The sequence below is a fragment of the Podarcis raffonei genome, chromosome 11 (assembly GCF_027172205.1).
Source record: "Podarcis raffonei isolate rPodRaf1 chromosome 11, rPodRaf1.pri, whole genome shotgun sequence".
Taxonomy (NCBI): Eukaryota; Metazoa; Chordata; class Lepidosauria; order Squamata; family Lacertidae; genus Podarcis; species Podarcis raffonei.
In genome coordinates this window covers 11,095,470-11,113,767 of record NC_070612.1, presented here as the reverse complement: position 1 = coordinate 11,113,767, position 18,298 = coordinate 11,095,470, and the positions used below count along the sequence as shown (strand labels likewise).

The window sequence follows — 18,298 nt, the reverse complement described above, 5'->3', positions numbered from 1 at the left end:
GACCGTCCGCGGGCCAGATTTAGAAGGCAATTGGGCCTGATCTGGCCCACGGGCCTTAGTTTGCCGACCCATGGTCTGAAGCGTGGTGTTGGCTCCAGGGAATGCCCACAGAGGACGTCTGGGAGAACCCAATATAATTGAGATTTGGAAGGGCAAAAAGACTTTCTAACAGCCTTGTTCTGCAGAAAAGAAGCCATCCATTTCTAGACAGAAATGTTTTGCAATATTGCCCCATGTTTGAAGCTCCCTGCATCTAGTAAGCCAATGTAACGATGTCCCATGTAGTCCCTCTGATCTCTCACCAGGCAAGGATGGATCCAAAGAAACTACAAGGGGTTGGGTATTTGTTTTCCATCAGCTTTCAAATGCTTTATCCTGGAGTGCCAGGTGTCTGCATAGCAAATGTGTAATTAAACTTTTTAATTGGGCTTTGCCTGTATTGGGTTTATGCATGGCTCTTTTCCACTCTTTGAAATGCAAGTAAGATGGTTTTAGGAAAATACTTACTTTAGTAAATTAACCAAGGCTTTATAGAGATACATTTATTCTATGATCACCTACTACATCATGCATTTGAAGCACTGCTGTTATACTGCTTAACAAGTCATGGAGAATTATGGGAAATGTAGTCTAGTAGGGTTGCTGGCAATTGTAGCTCTGCGAGGCCAGTGCCCTTAACAAACTACAGATCCCAGGATTCCTTAGAGTAAGCCATGGCTGTTAAAGTAACATAAGAGTGCTACAAATATCTGGTGTGCATGTGGCCTAGGATATTTTAATTTAGATCTGACATCTATGAACAAAACAAAACAAGATAATTCACTGTGGGCTAAATTATACTTTGGCATGTTGCAATCATGAGAATCTAGCCACGATTTAAATAATAGTTTTTGTTCACCCAATGGCTACTGGTGGCAGTTTTACTGTGTATTTGTATCTGTTTGTACAAGCGTTCAGTGTCTGGTTAAAATAATAACCATGTCATACTCTTGGTGTGTGGTTGCCTGTTATATCTCAGCCCTACGTTTCTAACTTGTGCATTCAAGATTGCTTAGCCTCTAGCATCCTAACAAACACTTAACAGGAATTACATGTAATAAATAGTCACCACATCCTTTCAAAGAAAGGTTTGAGGATAAGGACTCTGGGCTCCACAGTTGAACCACCACAATTATGTGAATGAAAAGTGGTTGGTAAAAGGGAAGGGAGGTGCTAAGGGGCAATTGATTTGCATTTGCTGATTTTTACGGATGCTTCTTAAACTGATTATTGCAAGCTTGGCAGAAGCAACTTAATTATATTCCTGATATCTTTTGCATCTTTCCTTTTCTTAATTTTAAGCACTAGTGTTGAGAAATTCTTTTCTGCAAGCAAGGTCTGTTAAACATTGCATTATCCTTTAGGGTGGAACCATTAATGAGCTAACGATAGCAGTAGCTGCAGGTTTTCATAAACATGCAAAGTGCTTATCAGTCTCATCTAAGCTATTATATGTATCTTAATCATGCCCTAGGCTTATGCGGACTGGATACAATTTTGCTGGAAACAGTGTCCTGCTAGAATAAACCTTCCTGAAATAAATGGGGACTGTTCTGACTGAGATTTTGAGGACCACTGCTGCTCTTCTAAAGCATCTCTTGGCCAAATAAGATTGTCTTCCATGAATATGGCCTTAACAGTGTGTCTGTAGGTGACTGTGGAGGCCAATTCTGGACCCACACATCCTTCCACAGTGAGGATATAGGTTTCTGGGCGGGAGTTGATCACTCTGAGGATTTGCCAAACGTGCCATCCTCTTAGCTCGTTTCTCCCTTTCAACCTACATTCGTGCTTCTTCAAAATCCATGACGCCTTTAGTAGGGGCTATTCTCCAATTGGAGAATATGAAATTGTAGGCATGATCAATTGCATAGACATGCAATAAGCTCTCCGTCTTTTCTCTGTTGGAGTGGGTAACTTTGCATGTTGATGTTCAGGAGGAGTTTTCTTTGTGAAGGGAATCAAACCAACAGAATGAAAAGGCCAGAAGCTGATTCTTTCCTTTGTATGTAAACCATGGGTAGGCAAATTAAGGCCCGGGGGCCGGATCCTGCCCAATCACCTTCTAAATCCCGCCCGTGGACGGTCTGGGAATCAGCATGTTTTTACATAGTAGAATGTGTGCTTTTATTTTAAATGCACCTCTGGGTTATTTGTGGGGCATAGGAATTCGTTCTCCCCCCACCAAAAAAATATAGTCTGCCCCCCCAAAGGTCTGAGGGACAGTGAACTGGCCCCCTGCTGAAAACTTTTGCTGACCCCTGATGTAAACAGTGTCCTTTGCTTCTTTTTAGCGTGGCTGCATATGAAGTGCCAAAAAGGAGCACAGAAGAGGATGCTTATTTGTGTGAAATTTGCATATGCTAATATATGTGCATAGATGCAAATTTCTATGTGCTGGATTAGTCTGCTGTCCAGTGCTGTTGATGGACAACTTCAAGACCCCTGCTCTCCTTTCCCCCCCATGGCCCCTCCTCTTCCTTCTTATGATTTTTTTAAAAAATCTTTAAAATAGTCTTGGACTGCAGAGCCTTTCAAATAGAGGGCTGCCCTCTAAGATGTGGGGCACATGGCCACCCGACTTCTCTTTGTACATCTGCAGGAAAAGCCATACTGCTTGATTTGTTGGTGAAGTGTAACAATGAGGATTAATGTGTTTTATTTGGTTTCTGCTGCCATGGAATTTATATTATTGAGATTCATATTGTGATCCATGCACTGTGGCTTTATCTGAAATACTGTTTGTATGGTGTGTGTGTGTGTGTGTGTGTGTGTGTGTGTGTGTGTATACATACTTTGGGGTGAAAGGCAGGATATAAGCATCTGTAATAATGAAATAAACTGGACAGTTACTAGTATTTAAGCAGATTGCTGTTAGAGTGATGTGGTTCTACGTGGCCTCCTACATCTGGTTTTATGGGGTGGAAATTATTGAAGTTTTTACAACATAATAAAAGAAACAAACTAATCCACAGGAAGTAAAGATAATAGACTAAATAAAGCAGAAACAGAAAAAGAAAGTACAATATCCTCCCCCATCACTCAGGGTGGATTTGATTTAAATTATGATTTAAATCACTTGTCAGTAAGACTTGATTTACGGTAAATCTTTTTTTTTATTTTTATAGAAAGACTCATTCTTTCTGGTTTCATCTTAATATTTACAACCAGATGAAGGTTTCATTTTTGGAATAATAAATTTTCAGAGTAGTTTTTACAGTTATATCAAAAATTACTATTAGAAATACATAGACCGACAATTATGACATTATTGTGAGCTTTGATAAGTTAACTGTTTATATTTGGACAACTTTTCTTCTGTACTTTATTGGAAGGATAAAAACACTCATCTGCTTAATAACAATTTAAACAATTTATTTAACTAAAACAGTAACATTATAGCATATGTATCTGTGTTTGTTAACTGATGTGGTTAAACAGTTTTAAAAACAAACAAACTTAGACTGAGTTTTAGCACACATGAAGAATCCTTATTTCCTGATGAATAGCCTTTGGGCTATAATGTAACTCAAATAGAAAACTATCTTTAGAAAGATTTTTCCTCCAAAAGCATTTTATTTTAAAAATCCAATTAAAATTTTTTAAAAATACATTTTTAATTATTTTTTTTTTAAAAAAATCATTGATTTTTATCCACCCATCCATCTTAACTTTCATCCCTCAGAGATGAAAGTATGCCCTCCCCCAGCTCTCACCTGGGTTCATCCGTCTCTTCTTGCATACTCTTTACTCTCTGGGATTTCTCCTTACCTGTCTCTCGCATTGAACTCCTGCATCTAAAGATAGCGATATGAGGAGATTTCACCCCTCCCATATCCAAGAATCTGCTGATGTTCTCTGCTGATTCTCCAGAGAGGAGGGGGCGGTTTCTGCTCTCTACTTATTCCGCTCCAGCCTCACATCAAAGTGGCGGGGAGAGAGAGAGACTGAGTGTTAGAAAGAGATCGTGTGTATAGATAAGGTTGCTGCTAAGAGCAGCTGCAGACACTCAGTGCAGTTCAGCACTTTTCGTTTAGACCTCATTTAGCTCTGTATATAGTTGTGTATTATAGTTGTAGATAGAATAAAGAAGATATTCTACAGAGCTGCTCTCCGAGTCGTTTATGCTCTGCTGTACTCTGCTATACTCTGCTGTGCGGCGACTGTCTTCTTGTGGAAGTGAATCCGGTGTTCGCAACTCTAAGCTGTGAGTCCACAGCACTTTGACCTGTTCCTGTGCAGAAGGCGGTCTCTGGAAGTGCTACCCAGCTCGCCTGGCCCAGTTGGGGCTGAAGTGGATGAGTCCAGTTGGTGGCACTGGCTCAAAGGGCGATGCTGACACGATATGCTGTAATAAGCAGGGTTTTCTGCATTTTCAGAACAGTGTGAGAAATTGCTTGTTTGGTCCCTTCCAGTCCTGGCCTTGGTTTTAATGGTGAGCAGCAGCAAGTGACAAGCAAACCCCCATCACTTTTTACCATTGATGGCTTTTTGAAAGGATGACATTTTGACCACTGCAGGCACCAAAAGCAACCCAGAGCAAGTTCAGACCAGCTTTTGAAAAGTTTGCTTCCAGGGCTGCCCATCCACTTGATAACAAACACAGATGCACACCTTGACACCTGTGCTTTTCGTGCCTGTGAGAGGAGTCTTGCTGCAATTCCACCAGTGGTGTAGTGGTTAAGAGCGGTGGACTCGTAATCTGATGAACCGGGTTTGTGTCTCCGCTCCTCCATATGCAGCTGCTGGGTGACCTTGGGCTAGTCACACTTCTCTGAAGTCTCTCAGCCTCACTCACCTCACAGAGTGTTTGTTGTGGGGGAGGAAGGGAAAGGAGATTGTTAGCCATTCTGAGACTCCTTCGGGTAGTGATAAAGCAGGATATCAAATCCAAACTCTTCTTCTTCTTCTTGATCAGGCACTATGTACAAACAAAAGGTTTGAGTCAGACCATTAATTCATCTAGTCCAGGGTTGTCTCTTCTGACTGACTGACAATGATTCCCCAGAGATCTTAACTTGCCATGCTTTCTGGGATCCTCTTAGTCCCTGAGATGCCTGCAGTTGAACCCGGGCTGTTAAGTTGTGGGTGAACATATCAGACGACACAGCGATTCTTCAAACAGCTCTTGTTTATTCACAGGCCAGAACAGAACTGAACTGAAGGGTTCAGCCAGCTGCTTATACAGAGCTTCAGTACAACGTAACTGTAGCAACTTTCTGTAACTATCCAATCAGTGAACGCCACTTTCGATCCCTTATTTGCATATGTGGACCTGAACTATCTACAGTATCCCCCTGCTGGCCCAGGGTGAGAACTTCAGTACGTAACACGGGTCTGCTGTATAAACTTGTCCTATAAAACATGGCATATTGGTTCATCTAGGCCAGTGCTCTTTGTTCCCAACTGGTAAAGGCTCTCAAGGGTGGTAACCACTGAGCTCATGATCACACCTTACATCTAGACCAGGGGTCTGCAACCCGCGGCTCCGGAGCTGCATGTCGCTCTTTTACACCTTTGCCGCGGCTCCGGGGCGGATCCTAGCGAGGGGAGGAGGCGCATTGTGCGCCCCGACACTCCCCACTGTGGCAGGCGCTGTACTGGCTGTGACATCGCATGGGGGCGGTGCGTGCGTTAGTCACGTACTGTCCCGACGTCACCTTCCCGCCCGCTGTCAAATCGGAGGGCAGCGGCGCACATGCTTTAAATGTCGCAATGGTTTTGCGGCTCCCAGGTTTTTTTTCTTCGGAAACGGGTCCAAGTGGCTCTTTTTGTCTTAAAGGTTGCAGACCCCTGATCTAGACCATTGTTTGCCCCAAGGGGAAGCAGCTCTCTAAAAAGTTTCAGGGAAGAGTTTTTCCCAGCAGGGCTGCTAAGATCCTCTGGAAATGCTATGAACATGGAACTTTCTCTACGCATGGGATGTGTTTTGCAGCACACTGCAATTCCCCTTTCTTTAAAGAGTTTCTGGCCCTTTCTGCAGATGCAGACACCTCTGTCCCTAACACGCCTGCAACCCTCTGGAAATTGTAATTAGGATTAATGCTATTTTTCTAGAAAAAGAGGTGCTGGAACTCACCCTGAACACCTCCCTTGTTCTCTTGTAATGGCAATGGTGCCTACCTGAGAGGTGCCAGAACTGAGTTCTGGTTAGCTCTGGCTGAAAAAAAGCCCTGGTTAGGATTAATAATAATAAAGCTCAATGAAAATGTTCAGCTTTAGCTGACTATTAAAGGAGGGAGGGGGATTTCCCCTTTATTTTAGGGGCATTTAGCAACCTTTGCTGTTTTCTTTGAACAATCCCTCCCACCATAAATGCAGCCACTACATATCTTTAATCCGATCACCGCAGTGCTGAATGTTGAGCTGGTAATCGCGGAACGGTTCCTCACTCCTGTTGACTTGGCCTGATCGCTAAGTTGCTGGGGATTAAGCCAAGCAGAAGAAGACAAAAGACCGGCTCAACAGGTCATTCTTTGCTGCCTCTGAGCAATGAATCAACAAGAAAATGCTTCACATAACTCACTAAGAAGTTGTTCCGAAAATGCTCTGGGAAATTGGAGAGCTCTTTGCTTATTGACCCACCAAAGATCTTTCAAAATCATAACACAGAGGCGTTACGCTCAACCGTTCAGCACTTGTCATCTCACAGTGGCTAGTGTTCCTTTGAACACCTGCACCAGGTGATTGGTGCAGGTGATGATTCAGTGGAAAGAGCTGAAGAGTTTACTCAGGGTGAGCCTGGACCACTATAGCTTACTTGTTCATTGCTTACTCAATCAGGAAGAAGTATAGGAGACCTGAACTAACAGCTAGTTGCTCTAGGACTAGGGAGAAGGTTAATGGGAAACACTTCAGGCCCAGGCCCCAGACGTTTTAAGTTATAGCACGGCAGGAAGAATTGCTTTGCCATTGTAAAAAAAGTGGGACCTTTTATACACTCTCTAGTTTTGGAAATGGCTCTATTCTGCTTCCTGTTAAAATTGCAGAGAATCTGAAGGCTATGAATTGTGATTTAGTGCCAATATCTAGAGAGATAGACTTTTTTGGGGGGGAGGGAAAGAGGGGAGTTGGCCATGCTGGTTGAACACAAGTAAAACAAACTGAAAACGTGATTAAAAGAGAACTAAAAGCAAAAGACAGAACGGTAGCAGCAAAGGCAATTAACTGGTTATTGCCGAAAGTTTTCTGAGAAACCCAGGCCTTTGTGGCCTGGCACAAAATGTGCAAAGATGGATGCAACCAAGGAGGCTCCCGATGACAGGTTTGGTATATAGCCAACATTATACACATCTCTTTGTGCTCCATCCAGAGAGGGGGGTGGGTGGGAATTTATTGGCCAAAGATGCTATTAAGAACCTTCACTTGGGCTTGCTTTTGTCCATCCAGTGAACCTCTTCTTTATGAGCGGGTGGCACTGTGGTCTCAACCACTGACCCTCTTGGGCTTGCTGATCGTAAGGTTGGCAGTTCGAATCCCTGTGAGTGAGCTCCTGTTGCTCTGTCCCAGCTCCTGCCAACCTAGCAGTTCAAAAACACACCAGTGCAAGTAGATAAATAGGTACCGCTGTGGCGGGAAGGTAAACGGCGTTTCTGTGCACTCTGGTTTCCGCCACTGTGTTCCATTGTGCCAGAAGTGGTTTAATCCTGCTGGCCACATGTCCCGGAAAGCTGTCTGTGGACAAACACCGGCTCCCTCGGCCTGAAAGCGAGATGAGCGCCACAACCCCATAGTTGCCTTTGTCTGGACTTAACTGTCCAGGGGTCCTTTACTTTTATTTTACTTTCTTTATGCAACATTTAAACAGATTGCCCTGCCTTCTTCTGCTGAGCATTGTATGATATTAGGAAGCAGTGTTCCATCTGTCAGTAAAGGTTTTGCCTGCTTGAATCTCTGGTTTGTTTACATGATCATCAACGGTATTTGAAATACCAGCATTGTTAATTGCTTTCTTGGTTAAGCCTCCAGGCAAGGAAGTGTTCACTCTGTGATAGCTTTTAAAAACATCAAAAGGTACCTCTAAGATGGGCGTATCCCAGGAAAGTGGTTTTACTAGTGGGGAGGGGGGAGAATTGAGTATGTGAGGAATGTAAATACATTAAACTCATGTCTGCTTCTGTTTCCAAGGACACACACTGAAGCTGCAAGAGCTTTGGGGCTCACATATTAGGGCCGGTCTCCTTGTTGTACGCGGGTGGCACTGTGGGTTAAACCACAGAGCCTAGGACTTGCCAATCAGAAGGTCGGTGGTTCGAATCCCCGCGACGGGGTGAGCTCCTGTTGCTCGGTCCCAGCTCCTGCCAACCTAGCAGTTCGAAAGCACGTCAAAGTGCAAGTAGATAAATAGGTACCGCTCCAGCGTTTCCGTGCGCTGCTCTGGTTTCGCCAGAAGCGGCTTAGTCATGCTGGCCACATGACCCGGAAGCTGTACACCGGCTCCCTCGATCAGTAAAGTGAGATGAGTGCCGCAACCCCAATAGTCGGTCACGACTGGACCTAATGGTCAGGGGTCCCTTTACCTTTACCCAAGATGCGCTTCCAAAAACAATATGCGAACTGAAACACAGTGACCTTTCAAAATTTGTGCTTCTCTGGATTTTGCTGTGCAGTTCTCCAACCAAAGAATCTGTACACAAATATGATTTTTTGGGAAACTTGTGTGATGAACCATACCGTTTGGGGCAGCCCAAACCAAGGTTGATAGAAGCGCCTTCTCCAGAATAAATTTGGAGCTGAGATCATCCACAGAGGTTCTTCTCCAGATGTGTCTGCCTGGAGAGGTTAAGAGGATTTCTGTTGAAGAGAGGGCTTGTGACGTTTTCCTGTACCCTTTTTATTGAAGTCTCTCTCCCCAAGGGAGATCTTCCTGGTGCCTTCACTGTTACCTTTCAGGCACCAGTCAAAGGGTTTCCTCAGTGAGTTGGGCTTTTAATGTATAACTTGATTTATTTATACTGAAAGTTATACCCTATTTTTCCTCTCCGGTGGAGCCACTGGAAAGAAACAAAATATATAAAGGCCAAAACTGTAATCCCATTAGTAAAACCAGAACCAAAAATATCCCAAGACTAAAAGCATTGACGTTGTGTAATGTTGCTTCTTATAGAGTCTTTTAAAAAAACTTTTATATTTGTATATGCAGTGTGACTTTGATTTTTGAGTTGTTTTTTAGGGTGTGTGTGTTATTGGATAAATTGCCGCGGATGCCAACCACACACTTTTAAAATATCTCTGTGTTTAGTTTACCAAATGGTGCATGTCGGCAACTTGGTTCCAGATACAGTGGTACCTCAGGTTACATACGCTTCAGGTTACATACGCTTCAGGTTACAGACTCTGCTAACCCAGAAATAGTACCTCGGGTTAAGAACTTTGCTTCAGGATGAGAACAGAAATCACGTGGCGGTGGCGCGGCAGCAGCGGGAGGCCCCATTAGCTAAAGTGGTGCTTCAGGTTAAGTACAGTTTCAGGTTAAGAATGGGCCTCCAGAACGAATTAAGTATGTAACCAGAGGTACCATTGTATTGCACAAGAAGTTTAAAGCGCCATCTGTTGTATGCTGGTTAGGTTAGATTAGGTTAGGTGTGTGTCTGGGTGCCTTTAGTCCCTATAATAGCAAGAAATTGCCAGAAAGTGAAAAAAGCCAAGTTCGTTCCTTTTTTATTGGAGTGTTTTTATTGTTGGCAAGTCTACGACTTCCTTCCGGGTGGCTTGGTGATTGCTGAGAGACGTTTTCCTTTCCCGGACCTGTGTGACAAGAGAGGGTTGACGTAATGAATACAGCGCCATTTGTTGTTTCTCTGGAACATTGGTTTGCATAGTACAAAACAAATCTTCATTTGAAACGTCAGGGAAATGTCTCCGACGCTGGCAGGGATGGTGCTTCTGAGCTGCTGGAAAGGAGGGCAGAGACCAACGCAAAAGAGTTAGGAACATAGGAAGTTATGCCAGAGGTGCATTTAGCAATGTATCCTCTGCACTGACCAACAGCATCTCTCCAGGATTTCAGACAGGCCTCTTCTCTCTCCCATCCCTGTCTGGAGATCCCTGGAAACTGACCTTGGGACCTTCTGCAGCCACTGAGCTCTACCCAAAATTTCCTGGTGGTGCTGTTTGTAAAGAGGAGACCATTGGCCAGTGAGTGTTAACTGGTGCAAGCTGAACTCTGGAGGGAGCTACAGAGACAGGATGGTGTTCAGGGATTCCTGGGCAGAATTTTGGCCTGGCAATACAGCCTTGTTGGAAGGACACCAGAGGGCAGACTCACCTTGCCAGTTTCCCCATTTAGAGGCCAGCGTTCAAGGGATGTGTGGGAGGGCCAAACAGGTGAGGAATCCCTACCATCCTGAAGAGGCAGGTGTGAGAAGCATTTATGGAAGGCAGGCTAGCCTAGGCTGCTTGGCATTCGTGTCGCCAGGAGGAGAGATTTGGAGGACGGTCTGCGTCAGGAGGTTCTTGGGAGGCCTGGCATATGAGTGACCCATGAAAGAAGGCTGAGAGAAGCAAGGTTTTTAAAATATATATATATATGCCTGTGGCTCTCTCTTCCTCTTCTTCCCCAGTCAAGGAAGAAAAATGTCTGCCATAGGCAGCACTGTGCCTAAAAAGACCCTTGGAAATAGTGTTGGCCTTGCTTCCCATAGTTGTGTGCATAGGAAAGCATGTTGCTGTTGGTTTTCACTAGCCTTGGTCAAACTCCTGCCCTCTAGGCATAGCTGTCAACTTTTCCCTTTGCATGCGAGGAATCCTATTCGGAATAAGGGAATTTCCCTTAAAAAAGGGAAACGTTGACAGCTATGCCAGTGTGGTGTAGTGGTTAAGAGTGGTACAGTGGTACCCTTGGGTTACAGATGCTTCAGGTTACAGACTTCGCTAACCCAGAAATATTACCTCGGGTTAAGAACTTTGCTTCAGGATGAAAACAGAAATTGTGCTCTGGTGGCGCGGCAGCAGCGGGAGGCCCCATTAGCTAAAGTAGTGCTTCAGGTTAAGAACAGTTTCAGGTTAAGAACGGACCTCCGGAACGAATTAAGTACTTAACCCGAGGTACCACTGTAGTCTCGTAATCTGGGGAACCGGGTTCGCTTCCGCTCCTCCACATGCAGCTGCTGGGTGACCTTGGGCCAGTCACACTTCTCTGAAGTCTCTTAGCCTCACTCACCTCACAGAATGTTTGTTGTGGGGGTGGAAGGGAAAGGAGAATGTTAGCCGCTTGGAGACTCCTTCGGGTAGTGATAAAGCGGGATATCAAATCCAAACTCTTCTTCTTCTTCTTCTTCTAGGTGTTTTTGACTACAACTCCCATAAGCCCCAGCTGTAGTCCAGAACACCTGGAGAGTGCCAGGTTTGCCAAGGCTAGTGTAGGCCTCACAATAATCCCATAATTATGTGTGTAGAAAAGCATGTTGCTACCAGGTTACATCAAGGAATACTAAGCCACGTGGTTGTTGTTGACTAAATGTGCTTGTTCTACAAGTCTCTCTCTAATCTCCTCTCTGCTCTTGCGGCATCAGAAGTAGGAATATCTCTTCCGAAGCTGTCTAGATCACCTGTTGCAATTGAACAAATCACTTAAGTCTTTTAGGCCTGTGCTTTTCCTGCACCCCACTCCCTGGTAAATAGATTCAAGCTTTGAGTCCATTAGACTTGATGCTCTCTTGTTCGCTGATAACATATTCCCTCCCATTTCCCCCTTGGGAAAGGCGTTTATACAGCTATCATAGGATAAGCAAACTTTGGCTATTGATTTTTTGCTTTGGCTCTTGTGTCGAATAAGTGCATCTGAGGTAAGAATGATCCTGCCAGGAGCAGGGGCCGACTCAACTCTTCCCCAAGCCACTTGCAATGTTTACAAAAAACATTAGTGAGGTCATCTCAGATGGATGGAGCTTTCGCTTCCCTAAAAAATGCTGTGGCCTATAAATAGCTCAAGCCAAGTCAGCTTAAAGGTAAAGGTAAAGAGACCCCTGACCATTAGGGTCCAGTCGTGGCCGACTCTGGGGTTGCGGGGCTCATCTCGCTTTATTGGCCGAGGGAGCCGGCGTACAGCTTCAGGGTCATGTGGCCAGTATGACTAAGCCGCTTCTGGCGAACCAGAGCAGCGCACGGAAACGCCATTTACCTTCCCGCCAGAGTGGTACCTATTTATCTACTTGCACTTTGACGTGCTTTCGAACTGCTAGGTTGGCAGGAGCTGGGACCGAGCAACGGGAGCTCACCCCGTCGCGGGGATTCGAACCGCCGACCTTCTGATCAGCAAGTCCTAGGCCTAGTGGTTTAACCCACAGCGCCACCTGCGTCCCTCAAGTCTGCTTAGGTGTGATCAAATACCTTATCTATGTAAACCAGAGTTGGACATAAGAAGTAAATCATGGTTGGGACGTTCTCTCCTGGGACATTCTCTCCACTTTTTATATGCATTAAACCACCTCTCTACTTTACATTCCTGAACTACTTTAAAGTCCCAAACTTTGGTTTTCTGACTTGACTGCGGAAGTATTCCAACAACTTTCTAATCCATGTGAGTGATTTGGGGCAGGGGGGCTAGCTACTTATTGATACCGATGTAAGATGTGCCATTTCAGTTTCCACATTTCATATATTTCAAGTCTTATAACACACCCTAGACACCTGCTTGTTTGTGTGTCTACTGAACAGAAGCTTTATTGGGTTAACGGGTTTGCATGGCTGGCTTCTATAAGTGTCCCCAAAAGTTATTCTGCTGCATTTTGGGGTTCTAGGGACACAGTGTGGGGCATGCCAGAGGAGCCAGATTTTTGAGTGGACACGAAGCAGGCATGATACTTGAACATTTCCCAACTTATTTTGCATTTTATTAATGGTATGTGGTCATCCATCTTTGCAAAAATCTTTCAAATAATACAGTTGTTGTCTTTCCAATCAGCTAGTTTAGAAAATCGGATAGAACTGCAGTGGAATAATGGTTGAGAAGCTTGGGACTAGAACCTTTGCCCATTTGTAAATTATAATTGTGAACGGATTAATAAGCCTGTGTAGAGAGTGGAATTTATTTGGTTGTTTTTTTTTTAAAAAAATATGTTTTAAAATGTATTGGTTTTACAGGAACATCCATCTATTTCCAAGATCTCTAATGCACAGTTCTTCCCTGTCCTAAAGCAATGGTTCTTAGCATTCTTTGCAAATGTGGACCACTCAGAAACAGCTGGGGAACTCAACAGGCCACATAATAGATTGATTTTTAAATTCTACGTGTCAAAGCACATAATAAATACCTCACACTTTAACAACATTTTACTTCAGGGCTGTCATGAAGTCCAAAAGCAGCGCCATGTCATAAAAGTCATAGGCCTCAGCTCAGGCTTCTGGGAAGAAGCTCAACGGATAAATTTTTAAAGAAAAATTTGTAGACTGCACTAGTGTAATATTATGAAGATTATGGGCCTTGGACCAGAGGCCTGTTAGCTTGTTGGATAATTCTAGCCCTAGTGAAAATAACCTATATCTCTATATGTTAGGTTGTGGGCGAACATATCAGACGACACAGCGATTCTTCCAAAGCAGCTCTTTATTTGTAAGCTGGAACAGAACTGAACTGAAGAGCTCAGTCAGCCTGCTTATATAGAGCTCCAGAACAACGTAACTGTAGCAACTTTCTATAACTATCCAATCACTAAACGTCACTTTCGATCCTTCATTTGCATACAAACTATCCAATCACTGAATGTCACTTTCGATCCTTCATTTGCATAACTATCTACAGTATCCCCCTGCTGGCCCAGGGTGAGAACTTCAGTACATAACACTATAGTTGGGTGGGGAGGACTTCAGTCTGGTACAGGGCCAATTAAGGATATTTTTGACTGTTTTGCAACCTTTCCACGGACCACCTGAACGTGGAGTTCATACACCACTGTTTATAAACGACTGATCTCAAGGGATGACAAGGCAAATGGTTCCATAGAATGTGTATAATCACAACCTTTTCCAAACCCATTTGCAGAACTGGAATATAAATATTGAAATACTAAATAAAAAACCCCCAGCTACTAACTTTAAAAAAAACCCAGCGACTTCAGTGCTGCTGTGATGCAGACTCCAGAAACCACTTGTGACAGGAGTTGAAAATAAGATGTAGAGAGCGTTCCCAGTACATGCGTAGAATGCATTACCACCTTGTGTGACATCAATGAAATACGCTGCGACAGAAGTGAGAGGCAGCACAGGCATTATGGGACTCCAGGGATTTGCTGCATTGCTTCTGTCTTGAATTACAGCTAAGGATTTCCTCCTGTCAGGAAAGTGACAGCTGTAAATAAATAAATCCTGCCTGCAGCCAGCCTTGTGTACAAGAGAGAGTCTAGAGGAGGAAACTCCCCTTGGCTGTGCTGGTTCAAATGTTACAGGGATTATTTTTAAAAAAAAATATTAAAAAATTCAGATTCTTTAATTTAAATTGGATTTTTAAAATAAAATGGTTTTGGAGGAAAAATCTTTCTAAATATAGTTTCCTATTTAAGTTACATTATTGTTCAAAGGCTACTTATCAGGAAATGATTTTTCATGGGCGCTTAAACTCAGTCTAAGTGTTGTTGTTTTTAAAGTTTAACCACATCAGTTAACAAACATGGATACATATGCTATAATGTTATTGCTTTAGTTAAATAAATTGTTTAAATTGTTACAGTGGTACCTCGGGTTACAGACGCTTCAGGTTACAGACTCTGCTAACACAGAAATAGTACCTCGGGTTAAGAACTTTGCTTCAGGATGAGAACAGAAATTGTGCAGCGGCAGCGGGAGGCCCCATTAGCTAAAGTGCTACCTCAGGTTAAGAACAGTTTCAGGTTAAGAACGGACCTCTGGAACGAATTAAGTTCTTAACCCAAGGTACCACTGTATTAAGGAAATGATTGATTTTTCTCCTTCCAATAAAGTACAGCAGAAAAGTTGTCCAAATATAAACTGTTAACTTATTAAACCTCACAATAATTTCATAATTATCTGTCTGTGTATTTCTAATAGTATAACCAAATCCGTAATTTTTGATATAACTGTAAAAACTGCTCTGAAAAATTACATTAGCTCCCAGTACGTTTCCGAGCACAATTCAAAAGTGCTGGTGCTGACCTTTAAAGCCCTTAACGGCCTCGGTCCAGTATATCTGAAGGAGCGTCTCCACCCCCATCGTTCTACCCAGACACTGAGGTCCAGCACCAAGGGCCTTCTGGCGGTTCCCTCCCTGTGAGAAGTGAGGTTACAGGGAACCAGGCAGAGGGCCTTCTTGGTAGTGGCACCCGCCCTGTGGAACGCCCTCCCACCAGATGTCAAAGAGAACAACAACTACCAGACTTTTAGAAGACATCTGAAGGCAGCCCTGTTTAGGGAAACTTTTAATGTTTGATGCATTACTGTATTTTAAATATTGTGTTGGAAGTTGCCCAGAGTGGCTGGGGAAACCCAGCCAGATGGGCAGGGTATAATAATAATAATAATAATAATAATAATAATTATTATTATTATTATTATTATTATTATTATTATTATTCTGAGCCTCAGCTGAGCTACTAAATTAAGGTCTCCCCCTGCGCCTCTGGTTCGTGTGAACCGGATCAGTGTGGGGGCTTGCTCAGCTGAGTCACGGCTTTCCCACGCATTAGCTGTTAGCCGGGAGGCTGAAGAGCCTCAGCAAAGCCCTGCTGCACCTCTGGCTCACGAGGAGACCCTCTCCGGAGCCTGGTAAAGTCTCTCCCCCCACTTCCGGGTAGAAAAGGCAGTGGCCATAAAAGTGTTGACGTGGAACGTCTGGATATAAATATGAAGATATAATGGTACAGTGGTACCTCGGGTTAAGAACTTAATTCGTTCTGGAGGTCCATTCTTAACCTGAAACTGTTCTTAACCTGAGGTACCACTTTAGCTAATGGGGCCTCCCGCTGCCACTGCGCGATTTCTGTTCTCATCCTGAGGTAAAGTTCTTAACCCGAGGTATTATTTCTGGGATAGCGGAGTCTGTAAACTGAAGCATCTGTAACCTGAGGTATCACTGTACGCTACAAGTCTCTCTCAAAATGGCAACCAGGTTCCTACGGACTCCTTCGGCTGCAACCCAGCATCCACCACACACAGTCGAGACTTAGGGTTTCTGTTCTTATCCTGAAGCAAAGTTCTTAACCCGAGGTACTATTACTGGGTTAGTGGAGTCTGTAACCTGAAGCGTCTGTAATCTGAGGTGTTGTTGTTGTTGTTGTTTAGTCGTTTAGTCGTGTCTGACTCTTCGTGACCCCATGGACCAGAGCATGCCTGGCATTTCTGTCTTCCACTGCCTCCCGCAGTTTGGTCAAACTCATGCTGGTAGCATCGAGAACACTATCCAACCATCTCGTCCTCTGTCGTCCCCTTCTCCTTGTGCCCTCCATCTTTCCCAACATCAGGGTCTTTTCCAGGGAGTCTTCTCTTCTCATGAGGTGGCCAAAGTCTTGGAGCCTCAGCTTCAGGATCTGTCCTTCCAGTGAGCACTCAGGGCTGATTTCCCTCAGAATGGATAGGTTTGATCTTCTTGCAGTCCATGGGACTCTCAAGAGTCTCCTCCAGCACCATAATTCAAAAGCATCAGTTCTTCGGCGATCAGCCTTCTAATCTGAGGTACCACTGTACTAATATTGGGAATGGCTGCAGCTTGGAGTGCCCACTTTGTCAGCAGAAAGTCCTGGGTTCATTTCTGAGCATCTCCAGGTGGTCTGGGAAAGAGCCCTGCCTGAAATAGCTGGAGTGTTCCTGCCAGTCAGTGTAGGCATTATGGAGCTGGATGGACCAAATGGTCTGCCTCAGTAGAAGGCAGCCTCCTGTGCTCCACAGGTAAGCCTATTGGCTGTGTGGGTGGGGTGGAGCTTACTCAGCCAAGGGCCACCTCTCTCCAAGGAAGGAGGTGCTGCTGAATATAAATGGTGTGGTCAGTCTGGAAAGATGCATCAGCAGCACTGACCAAGAGTGCCAGCATGCATAAAATCATCAGGCGGCTGCGGAAAGGAGTCAAGAAGGTAGGCAAAGTTCTCATGGAAAATACATTTCCTGTTCTGCTTGGCCTCTTCCTAGGATATGATTATTTCTGAGTAGGCGTTCAGCACTTGCTTCTAATCATGGAAGGAAAATTTCCCAAGGCTGGTGTCAGCTTTTGAAGAGCTGTCCTCAAAAGGCACATTAGCTAAAGCAAGATTGAACTTTAATCTTGGGAAATGCAGTGGTCTCTGTGAACCTCTCGCAGTTGTTGTTTTTTTGAAGTGGGGTTGTAGAAGTGTAATCTAAGGACTTTTCGCTGGCTTGTATTATTTAATGAACTGCTTTCTGTGTGCCTCCCAGCACCAAGGGTATACTGGCAACCATCCGTGAGCTGGAAAAAGCAGCTCTAATTTGTCTGTGTTGTGCATCGTTAAAGCAAATTATGTTAACAGAGCTGCTGCCAGGCTGTTGGGAATGGTCACTTCCTGTACCACTGGATAATATTTCCTTCCAAGTAAGTAGTTCAAATCTACAATTGAACACCTTGAAATCTTGCATTGGATTTAAATGTGGGAAATACTTATCCGCTTTGGAGTGAAGTTATATTTTGAAACTGTAGTCACCTTCAGGATGTCTAAGTGTTGTCGAACATCATGAGGGATAGAAACTTGTGTTCTTTTCTTAGTGAAAGCTGAGAGTCTTAACAGGGCTCAGCGGTATATGACTCTGCAACTTGTTGTTTTTATTGCTGTTTTGAGGTGGCCTAATAAACAGCATTTCCGTGCGCTGCTCTGGTTTCGCCAGAAGCGGCATAGTCATGCTGGCCACATAGCCCGGAAAAACTGTCTGTGGACAAACGTCGGCTCCCTCGGCCAGTAAAGCGAGATGAGCGCCGCAACCCCAGAGTTGTTCGCGACTGGACTTAATTGTCAGGGGTCCTTTACTTTTTTTAATAAAAAGTTGGCAGCTGCAGGGGCAAAGGCCAAGATGGAGTTGTTTGTGGAAATATAGGGAAGGGCCATAGCTCTTGCCTGAAACCCTGGAGAGCCACTGCCAGTCAGAATTGACAGTATTGAGGTAGTTGAACCAGTGGTCTGACTCGTTATAAGGTAGCTTCCTGTGTTTCTGTGCCTTGGCCCTAGGCAAAGCCATGATTGTGCTGTGGCCATTATTTGGGTTTTTGGTCCTTCCTCCTCTCACCAGTCCATCTTGAAATGGTAGGGAGCTCTTTGCTCTGTCCTGGAGCTGCAGGACAGAGTTGGTGTCCACTTGTTCCAGCTCC

The 18,298-nt window shown here is 44.2% G+C and overlaps 1 protein-coding gene across 5 annotated transcripts in view; it reads left to right on the top strand.

Moving 5' to 3' along the window:
• Positions 1–18,298, top strand: part of MYO5B (myosin VB) — a 291,515-nt gene that overhangs the window by 8,051 nt on the left and 265,166 nt on the right. The window lies entirely within an intron of this gene.